The sequence below is a fragment of the Poromitra crassiceps genome (assembly GCF_964638095.1).
Source record: "Poromitra crassiceps genome assembly, chromosome: 4".
In the NCBI taxonomy this organism is placed as follows: Eukaryota; Metazoa; Chordata; class Actinopteri; order Beryciformes; family Melamphaidae; genus Poromitra; species Poromitra crassiceps.
The window spans coordinates 32,962,823-32,971,873 of NC_139626.1; positions in this window are offsets into that span (position 1 = coordinate 32,962,823).

Below are 9,051 nucleotides of genomic sequence, written 5' to 3' on the forward strand. Positions count from 1 at the left end.
GAGTGACAGAGAATGGATTGTGAAAAGAAAAAAGTCATTTCTCAGCTAACAATGCCACAAGTGATTTAAAGGGCCGGTCACAGTTCGATATGTTTTTGTGCGCACCTGTTAATTCACCTGTTAGAATTAACAGGTGCCCCCCCCCCCCCACCCCCCCCCCCCCCCCCCCCCCCAAAAAAAAGCAAATGCCGAAAAAGAGATGGAGCTTTGGTTTAATTATCAGGGGATGGCTTGGACTGTGCATCATCATTAGTTTGACTAAATAGCGTCGGTCAGTGACTCAAGTAGTGGTAAATGGCACAATTAACAGGCTGAGCAGGGAGAGGTATATTCAATTTGAAAGCCTTCTTTCTTAATCCATCTCCTGTGATCATGTGAAACGCTGAGCTATGGGCTTTTACATTCGATGACATTAATCAGGTTTAATTCCAAGTAGAATGTCAACATTGTAATCAAGAACTAGCACACTCTAGCAAAACTTAAATGTCTCGGAACTCAATCGAACGGAATTCAAATGACGCTGCCACGCCATCTCCGTCTTCATTTGCTCGCGCCTTCCTCTTCTTCTTCTTCTTCTTCTGCACATTCAACACAAGTGATTACACACATTCAGCTGAGCATATTTGATTAACAGCAAAAAAAAAAAAAAAAAAATGCAGATTAGTTTGGAACCTAGGTAGCAACGGCAACAATGAATAGCTTAAGTCGAGACACCAGGGAGGTGTTGACATGCTTCCTTAACATGAATCTGTTGTTCCTTGTTCTCCTCCATCCTCCTCCCAGTGGCCCAGTGCCCCGGTGCTTAATCCCTGAGTGCACTTGCTCCGTAACCCCAGCAGGTGCACTGGGAATTTATAAACACAGCTGGTGCGTCTCAGCTCGGCTCAAACTGGCAGATTCTACCCTCACCTCGCACCTCCTCACCCCACCACAAGCCCCACGTTACGCAGAATACCGTGCATAGCTGAGGTTTACGGTGTTGCTTTAATCAAGGCTGAAGGCCGCTATAGCTAAGCTATACGATGATATTTTCTAGACTGAGGTCACCGATAGGCTACATTTTTGTGTTTGCAACATTTTTGTGTTTATTTATTTATCTGTTTTTTCGGGGGGGGGGGGGGGGGGGGGGGGGCATAGATGTGTACAATCACCCAGATCGACGTTCTTGTGGAAAAGCCTTTGAAGCAGCATTAGTGATTCTCAACCGTATGAAGGACCCCTAATTAAAAACATTTTTTTTATTATGATTGTTGTTATGATTTTGTCCAGAATTCCATGACTATCTGTATTGTAGGTAGGCTAGAGAGATAACAGTGAAACTATGATCAAAATACATTCTTATACAATGTTACAACAATGTTACAATTTCACTTAGCAGACGCTTTTATCCAAAGCGACGCACATCTGAGCTTTATACAACACAAGCAATCTAGTCAGAAGACAACCACATGCGTAAGTGCCATGAAGCCAAGTACTTCTAAAATAAATAACTTCTCAAATAAATGAAATAATGCTCACATTGAACAATTCATCAATTTGCTGGGGACCCCCAGGAACCCCCTCAAGGAACAATGGTGGCCCCCGGACCCCACGTTGAGAACCACCGATTTAAACCATCATGTGACACTAAAACTCTCTATTGAAACTAATGACTGCCAATTCTTTGGGGGTTAGCAGCTCTTTAAGGTGGAGGGCAATCCAGGCTGGATTACTGCCGTTAAATGAAGAGGAAATTTACAACTGGACAATTAGATGAACAAAGAAAACTACTTGGAACTAGAGTGGAGACCAATTCTAGAACAAAGCACCCTTCGGGCGTTTCTAACGTTTCCCCTTTGACCTCTTCCCCCTGATCCTGAGATTTGTGACGAACATGAATATGATGTAGGCTATACATGAATATGATGTAGGATATATATATATATATATATACATACATACAGTGTCCGATAAACATGTTATGGAATTATTGTAAGCCATAGACACCAAAGCCATTGATTGTATTGGTTGCATTTTCAAAGAACTTCCTGACTCCTCCGGATTTTAGATTTTCTCTGGCTCGAGTCAGTTTCTTGCGCTTTGCTTTGGGATTGGAGAGTGCTGGTCCCTTCCTTTTGGCCATTGTTGGAGTTTGTACTTTGTGCTGGCTGATGCCCTCATGCTCACAGTCAACTTCTTCTTCTTCTGTGGTGTTTTATGGCAAGTTGGCATCCTTTATGTCTTTGACCTCATTAGCATAAGGTCTATGAGATAACCAGTGCTTTATCGATGCATCGCGATGCGGACGTGTGAATCGAATCGAATCGTTGACAGATGAATCGTTGAATCGTTTATGTTTAGATTTCTGTTGATATTCAGATTTTAAAGCACTTTCTAAGTCAAAAAGGGAGTTGATATTTATCTGACTGCTTGTATTAATTGATGAAAAAGTAGCCATGTGCAGTATAGAAAATTTAGGATTTGATACTTGGAACTGCAATACTTTGAGCTGTATCGAGATGCATCGTGGAATCAAATCGAAGATAGATGAATCGTAATCGAATCGAATCGTGAAGCCAGTGAAGATTCACAGCCCTACTGGCAAATATCTAATATTTAAACAAAGCATGATATATCATGATGATATATCAGCAAACCAATTTGTCAGAGCCTCTCAAGAACATCTCAGTCGAGTCCTAGTCAATTCCAAGGCTCCAGGTCCAGTCAAGACCAAGTGACAGAGACCACAGCAGATCGAGTCCTATAGCCTTCAAACCACAGGGCATAACGGGGGCGCAGTGGTAGCATTCTTGCATCGCACTCTCCCCTCACAGCAAGAAGGTCCTGGTTTCGATTCTCGCCTGGGATGCTGTTGGCACTGGGGGTACCTGTATGTCTCCCGATGCCCTCGGGGTCTAGTGCCCAGGTGGGTCATCTCGTCAAAACGGCCTTTCTGTGTGGGGTTTCCTCCATATAACATCAATATGGACCCTCACTAAAAACATGGAAGAATATCGTCGTCTGACCAGCGGCGGTTGGAAGAAGTTGGTCCCCGGGCGCTTCACTGCAGCTGCCCACTGCCCCTGGCCAGCCCGTGGAGGAGGACGAGCCAGGATGGAGAAAAAGCGGAGGACGAATTCTACACCGCCTCTAATCGTGTGTGTTTGTGTGTGTGTGTGTGCGCGTCTGCGTGTGTGTGTGTGTGTGTGTGTGTGTGTGTGTGTGTGTGTGTGTGTGTGTGTGTGTGTGTGTGCGCGTGCCTGTGTGTGCATGTGCATGTGCGTGTGTGCAAGGGCGCGCTCAATATCTGCTGCAGCTTTGCCTGTCAACATCCAACTAATCAATGCAGTGGATTTTGAGTGACTACTGCAGAGAACTTTGAGGATCATCACATAGCTACTACAGACAGGTGCAGTGCCTTAAGTGTTTGTAGTGCTGGGGAGAATATCAAGTCAATCGAGTGGAGAAAAGTGTATCTTTGAACGTTCAAAATGGTACATAAGCGACAAAAAGTCAGAGATGAAGACTCAGTCCAAGATGTCAGAAAAGTGATGTTGAGACAAATGTTAGAAATCTGCAAATTGAGAACTACAATTTGTGTCCATCTACTGCCTTGTATTATGTGTATGCAGGTGTAGCCTATGTGATCATAAATATCCAAGTGGCTCTTGTCTATTCTACAAACTTGATGACAGTGCATAGCGGTTGTCTCATTCTCTCTGATTGAATGTTCTACTTGGCTCTGCATTTTAACTCGTTAGAGTGTCGTAGTCTATAACTGCCCATGAGCGTTAGTCCTGATTGCCTAGGAACTTCACCGCTCCCGGCCTTTAATGAGAGTGGACAGAGGTTAGAACAGCTCAATAGAAGAGATAACCAGTATTTGATCCAAACAGCCATGCAGAACATACTGGCAATACCATCAGAAAGTGTACTGTCAGGAATTTTGGATTTAAATGACGCATGATTAACCTGAGGGAGGCAGAAGGAGGAAGACTTTGGTGGAGTTGGACGGGCCGTAAAGAAACCTGCCATCTTTCCTTAGGACATTAAAGGACTAGTTCATCCAAAAATGCATATTCTGTCATCTCCTCACCCTCAAATGAAACACAGGTGAAATGTGTTAGTTCATGACACACAGGGAGGATAACAGCACAACTTTGTAGCAGGCTTCTCCAAAACAACTGAAGTCAATGGGGACCTGAGTTCCAAAACAAAAACAGCCAAACAATCACACTGTGAATAGCAGACACCAGCTGATTTAATTCTGAAATCTTATGGGATTGTTTTTTCTAATTCTCTCTATTTGAACCTTTTATTATTTTATTTTATTATTATTTTAATTTTTCATGTTTCAATAATGCACTTTATCATTTTTTAAACGTGATCATGCTGTGGTCTTACTATTTTATTTTATTTTATTGGTTTTATTATCAAATGGCATTTATCACCTTGCCATTTGTTTTAATTTGTAAGCCACTTTTGCACAGTAGCATAGGTCACTTTATCTAGTCTCCCGCCCATTCCTTTGCACATGTCATCTTTTATCCTCAGTGCAATTCTTTATTTTATGGGTCTTTTCCTTTGACGGGTCAGCTGCAATACAACTCTATGCACTTCATATGTAAGGTGCATCTCTTCACGAAAAAATGTGTAGACCTTTGTTGTTCCTGTTATGTCATTTTGTCATTTGTGTTGTCTTTTTATGATGCAGCTGTATGTAGCACTGTTGTCCAAGTCAAATTTCCTCTCTGGGACAATAAAGTATATCCTGATCCTGATCCTGATCCAATTTAAAGTCGCTCACCGTCTTCACTACTCCAAGCATAAATTAAACAAGATCTTCCCTTCTGTCTGGCCACTGTGTTACAAGTGTCAAGTTTCAGAGGGCACACTATCTCATGCCTTCTGGTTCTGCCCCTTACTAACGGCATTCTGGGCCAAAATATTTGATTCTTACTCTAAGGCCTACAAAATAACCCTGCAGCCGGAGGCAGAACTCGCCATCTTCGGCTGCTCTGAGTCCTCTCTGAACTTCCCTGCAGCTGTGCAACAGTCTCTGACGCAGGGGACAACTGTTGCCAAAAAACTCATTCTGCAGGAATGAAAGCTACGGTGGCTGCCTGGTGACATCAAGATATTTTTATTATTGCGTGGCCATGCATTACTAATGTGTGGCCGCGAGATCATTAAGACGTGGGAACGAGATATTAATGATCTCGTGGCCACACATTAATAAGTCGTGGCCACGCATTAGTAAGTCGTGGCAGCGCATTAGTAACTGGTGGCCACGACTTAATTATCTCGTTCCCACGCATTAGTATCTCGTGGTATGGCCACGCAATAATAAAAATATCTTGATGTCACCAGGCAGCCACCGTACCAACTCACTTAAAAAGTTCTCAACTATTTGGGACCCGTTTCTTGCCTACCTTGATGAGGTTAGGGGCGACGGGTGACTCACATAGCTGGTTTCTCATAGACCCCCTTGCATGGGTTCCCATGCACAATATCCCTTACAAGCACATAAGCACCTTATGGAACTGGTGCTGCACCATGTTGCAATATTGAGCATCAATAATATGTATGTGTATATATATTTGTTTTCCTGTGACTGAGCTTGTTTGTTTGTTTTGTTTGTGTATTGTTCAAAAAAATCTGAAAATAAAATATTGGGGGAAAAAACAATCACACTGTAATAACTCATGCTATGGGTCTTATATACCCTGGGGCCAATCAGGACGCCACCCCCAATCACCCACAGGTGAAGTGATTTGCCAACAGGTGAGGTGGTGATTACGTGTCAGCTGCCGCTAATCAGGATATATGCCCAACATATGGAATATGTTGGAGAGAGTGTCGCCACTCAGATAACCCGGGTTACAACGTAACCAACCGTTAATTGTATAGTTCAGCTGATCCGTCTAAAAAGAAAATCAGTCAAGAACTTCACGTCACGTGGCGACGAGGGATTTTATTTCATGCTACCTGTCATTCACTTCCATCTCGAGCGGTGGAGAAGGGAGAGAACAGGCCTTGCTGATCAAGATCAGTGAACAATCTCACGTCTGCAGATGTCTACCGGTTTATTATCATAAAACATCCACACACCAGCCTGTTGCCATGAAACATGCATCAGGGAGGTTCCATTTTAAATTCAAATGGACCACTTTGCAATAATAGACATGTATAAAAGCCTGCATAAAGCTACATTAGGCTATAATAATTAAAAATAGGAACGTGATTGTCCTATCTTCGGTATAGGTTGAAAAAGTCCCCAAAGTATTTCCCAATAGACTGATATGCAAAACATATCTATAGACAAGAAATGTCATTACCCAATTAATTAACCTAATTCATATTTTTTTCTCTAAGCGTGATTGTGTTTCAACAACACTCCTGGCCATTGTTTGATTTTTATTAAAATTGTAAATCGAAAAAGAAAAGAAAAAAAAGAACAAAAGATGTGTGTTGTCTCAACTCCCCTGGCTCCTGAATATTCACTGAGGTCAGCTGAGAGGATTGGCGCATCCGGAGATGCCGACACATCGGCAGTCTGACCGCGTGCTGCTTCCAAAACACCTGGGGGGGGGAATCATTTCCCTATCACCAGGCTAATGGTGTTCCATTTCTGTTAATCTATAGCCCAGTGTTTTCCAATTTGGAGGGTGTATCCTCACTCTCCACTGTCTATTATGCTCCAGGGCCGGGGAGAGGCCATCTTGTGGCACTTGAATTAAATGGAAGCAACTTGATTGCTGGAAAGCATGCGGCACGGCCATAAAGCAATTAAGACGTTCCAATTCTCAGCCAAGGGACGGGACAGCGAAGGCTCAGGAGAAAATTAATTTGTATATAATGATATCCCCTAGTCTTTTGTATTCACGTCTTTTTGTTTGTTTCATTGCTCTTTTGGGTGGATATTATACGCTCCTCTCTCGCCGTGTCACAGACATGAAAACAAACCTGTGTTTAATAGGTCCACCGTGGACAGACGAGGTCTATTAGAGAGCGAATGAGAGGACAGCTTATAGAGACCGACCGGTCACAGACTGAGCGCGAATGAGAGGACAGTTTATAGAGACCGGCCGGTCACAGACTGGACACGCTGCCGCTCTCCTTCGTGTCCACTCCTGTTTGAAGCTGGATTAGATTCTCTTAAACTGGATTCCTGCTTACCGGTAGATTGATTTATTCATTCAATTCCAGATCAGTGGTGAGGCGCCAGCATAAAGCAGCTGCAATGGTTATGGCTTGTTGTCAGTTTACTAACGCAGGCTCGATCTGCAGGGGTGTAGCACAAAATGCTGGGCCCTATATACATAAGCAGTTTCTGTGGGCACCCTTCCTCTCTTGATCTATCTCACGCATTCCAGGCTTTTCGAGGGCCGTCCCCACATTGGGGGCCTGGGTAGTCAGTCCCACTTTCCCCCGCCCACAAGACGCCCCTGCCCATCTGACACCCAACCTGCTTAACTTGGGTTGATTTAATTGCCGTGTGATTTCATTGACTGAATTTGCTGTGCACAAGGATACAATATAACTAACTTGCTTGAGGGATTTTTTTCTCTCCAAAAAGTGATAATTATTTTCTAATCACGAGAGTGCGATGGCTCATAGACACTAAATGTTTGAGTGCAAACAATTTTCTCTCCAGCTGGCGTCTTTATAGATCATGAAAAGATACTACTTAAATCAATGGGAGACATCCCACACACAATGGCAGCCCTGCTGTTCAATGATGACTTTTGTATTGGGGATAATCTAGTGAGGTCATCAATCATGTCACGCCACCTCCATTTTGGAAGGGAAAAAAAAACACTGGCTGATGTAATGGCTTGAAACGTACCTATTACAAAGAAAACTACATCCTTACTTTCCTAATGAAAAGATATGGGTGTTTATGTGATATTATCTTTGATAATAAATGTATTAACTATGAAGTGTAAAAACAATCATATCTGTCGTCATTACAGCAGAATACCTTAGACTAAAGCGCCAAGGGAGTCAATAAGGAAAATTGCTCCAAATTCACTGTCAGGCATGTGGCGAGACAGGCATTTTCACAGCCAAAACTCCCCGGCTGAGCTGCAAATGTACAATTGACCCTGTCTGCCTTTTTCAAAATGGCGCAACATTATAACCTGGGGGAATGTGTTGTCATCCAAATGAGATAAGTTTATTTTCTAGCATTTGTTCCATCAGGCGGGGAGGCTATAAAGCTAGAAGTATCAGTGGGGAGTCGTGCTCGGCACATGTGGAGCCCGACGAAAAGGCTTGGCCACCGCCCAAATCTGTGCCTGTGCCTTCTGTGCGGGCCCAGCCTCGGAAAGCGGGAGGCCACAATGTTGTGGAACAAATTCCCTCTAATCGGAGCAGGGCGGTCCGGGGCTCCGGTGGGAAGGCTGCTCTCCTGTGCCCTCCCCGCCTGTCCCAGAGCTCAGCCCCGCTTTACCCTTCACAGTGCCAACACAGCCCAAGACGGATGGGATGTCGGCGGGGGGGTTAGAGCTGTCGGGATCCCTGTCTGCGGTGGCCCGTCCGCGGCCCGCTCATGTGTGCTCTCAGCAGGCCGGCCGCTTGCCCTGGAGAAAGGACTGGACTGGAGACGAGCTGGCACGGGAGCCGCCTGCTCTCCCACCTGCATCCTCCCAGCCAACATGCAACTTTCACAACTTTCACGCCTGTAACTGTGTACACCTCCATGCAAAGCAGCTTCATTGTTATGGTTCAAATCGGCCTGAAGAAATCTTACGTGAACTGAAGTTTCGGTTTCTTAATAGACAATCAAAATAGGGTTTATATTGTGTGTTACATAGACAAACTTCACCTGTGTTTCAACCAGGCGGTAAGCTCGGGCTTTGACACAGGAAGCCGCGGAAGTGATACCGAAAGCTGTAATTCCCTCGAATGGCCACTTGAGGCTGGCTCCAGAAGGGAGTCGTTCCCTGTTCACCCCCATGTTAAAATGCTCGTCTATACAACAGGATTAAACATGTTTACACCTGGTTAAAAACACGGTTTTGGTATACATAGCTAATTTCACCTTTCATAACAACTGTACATGGCGGG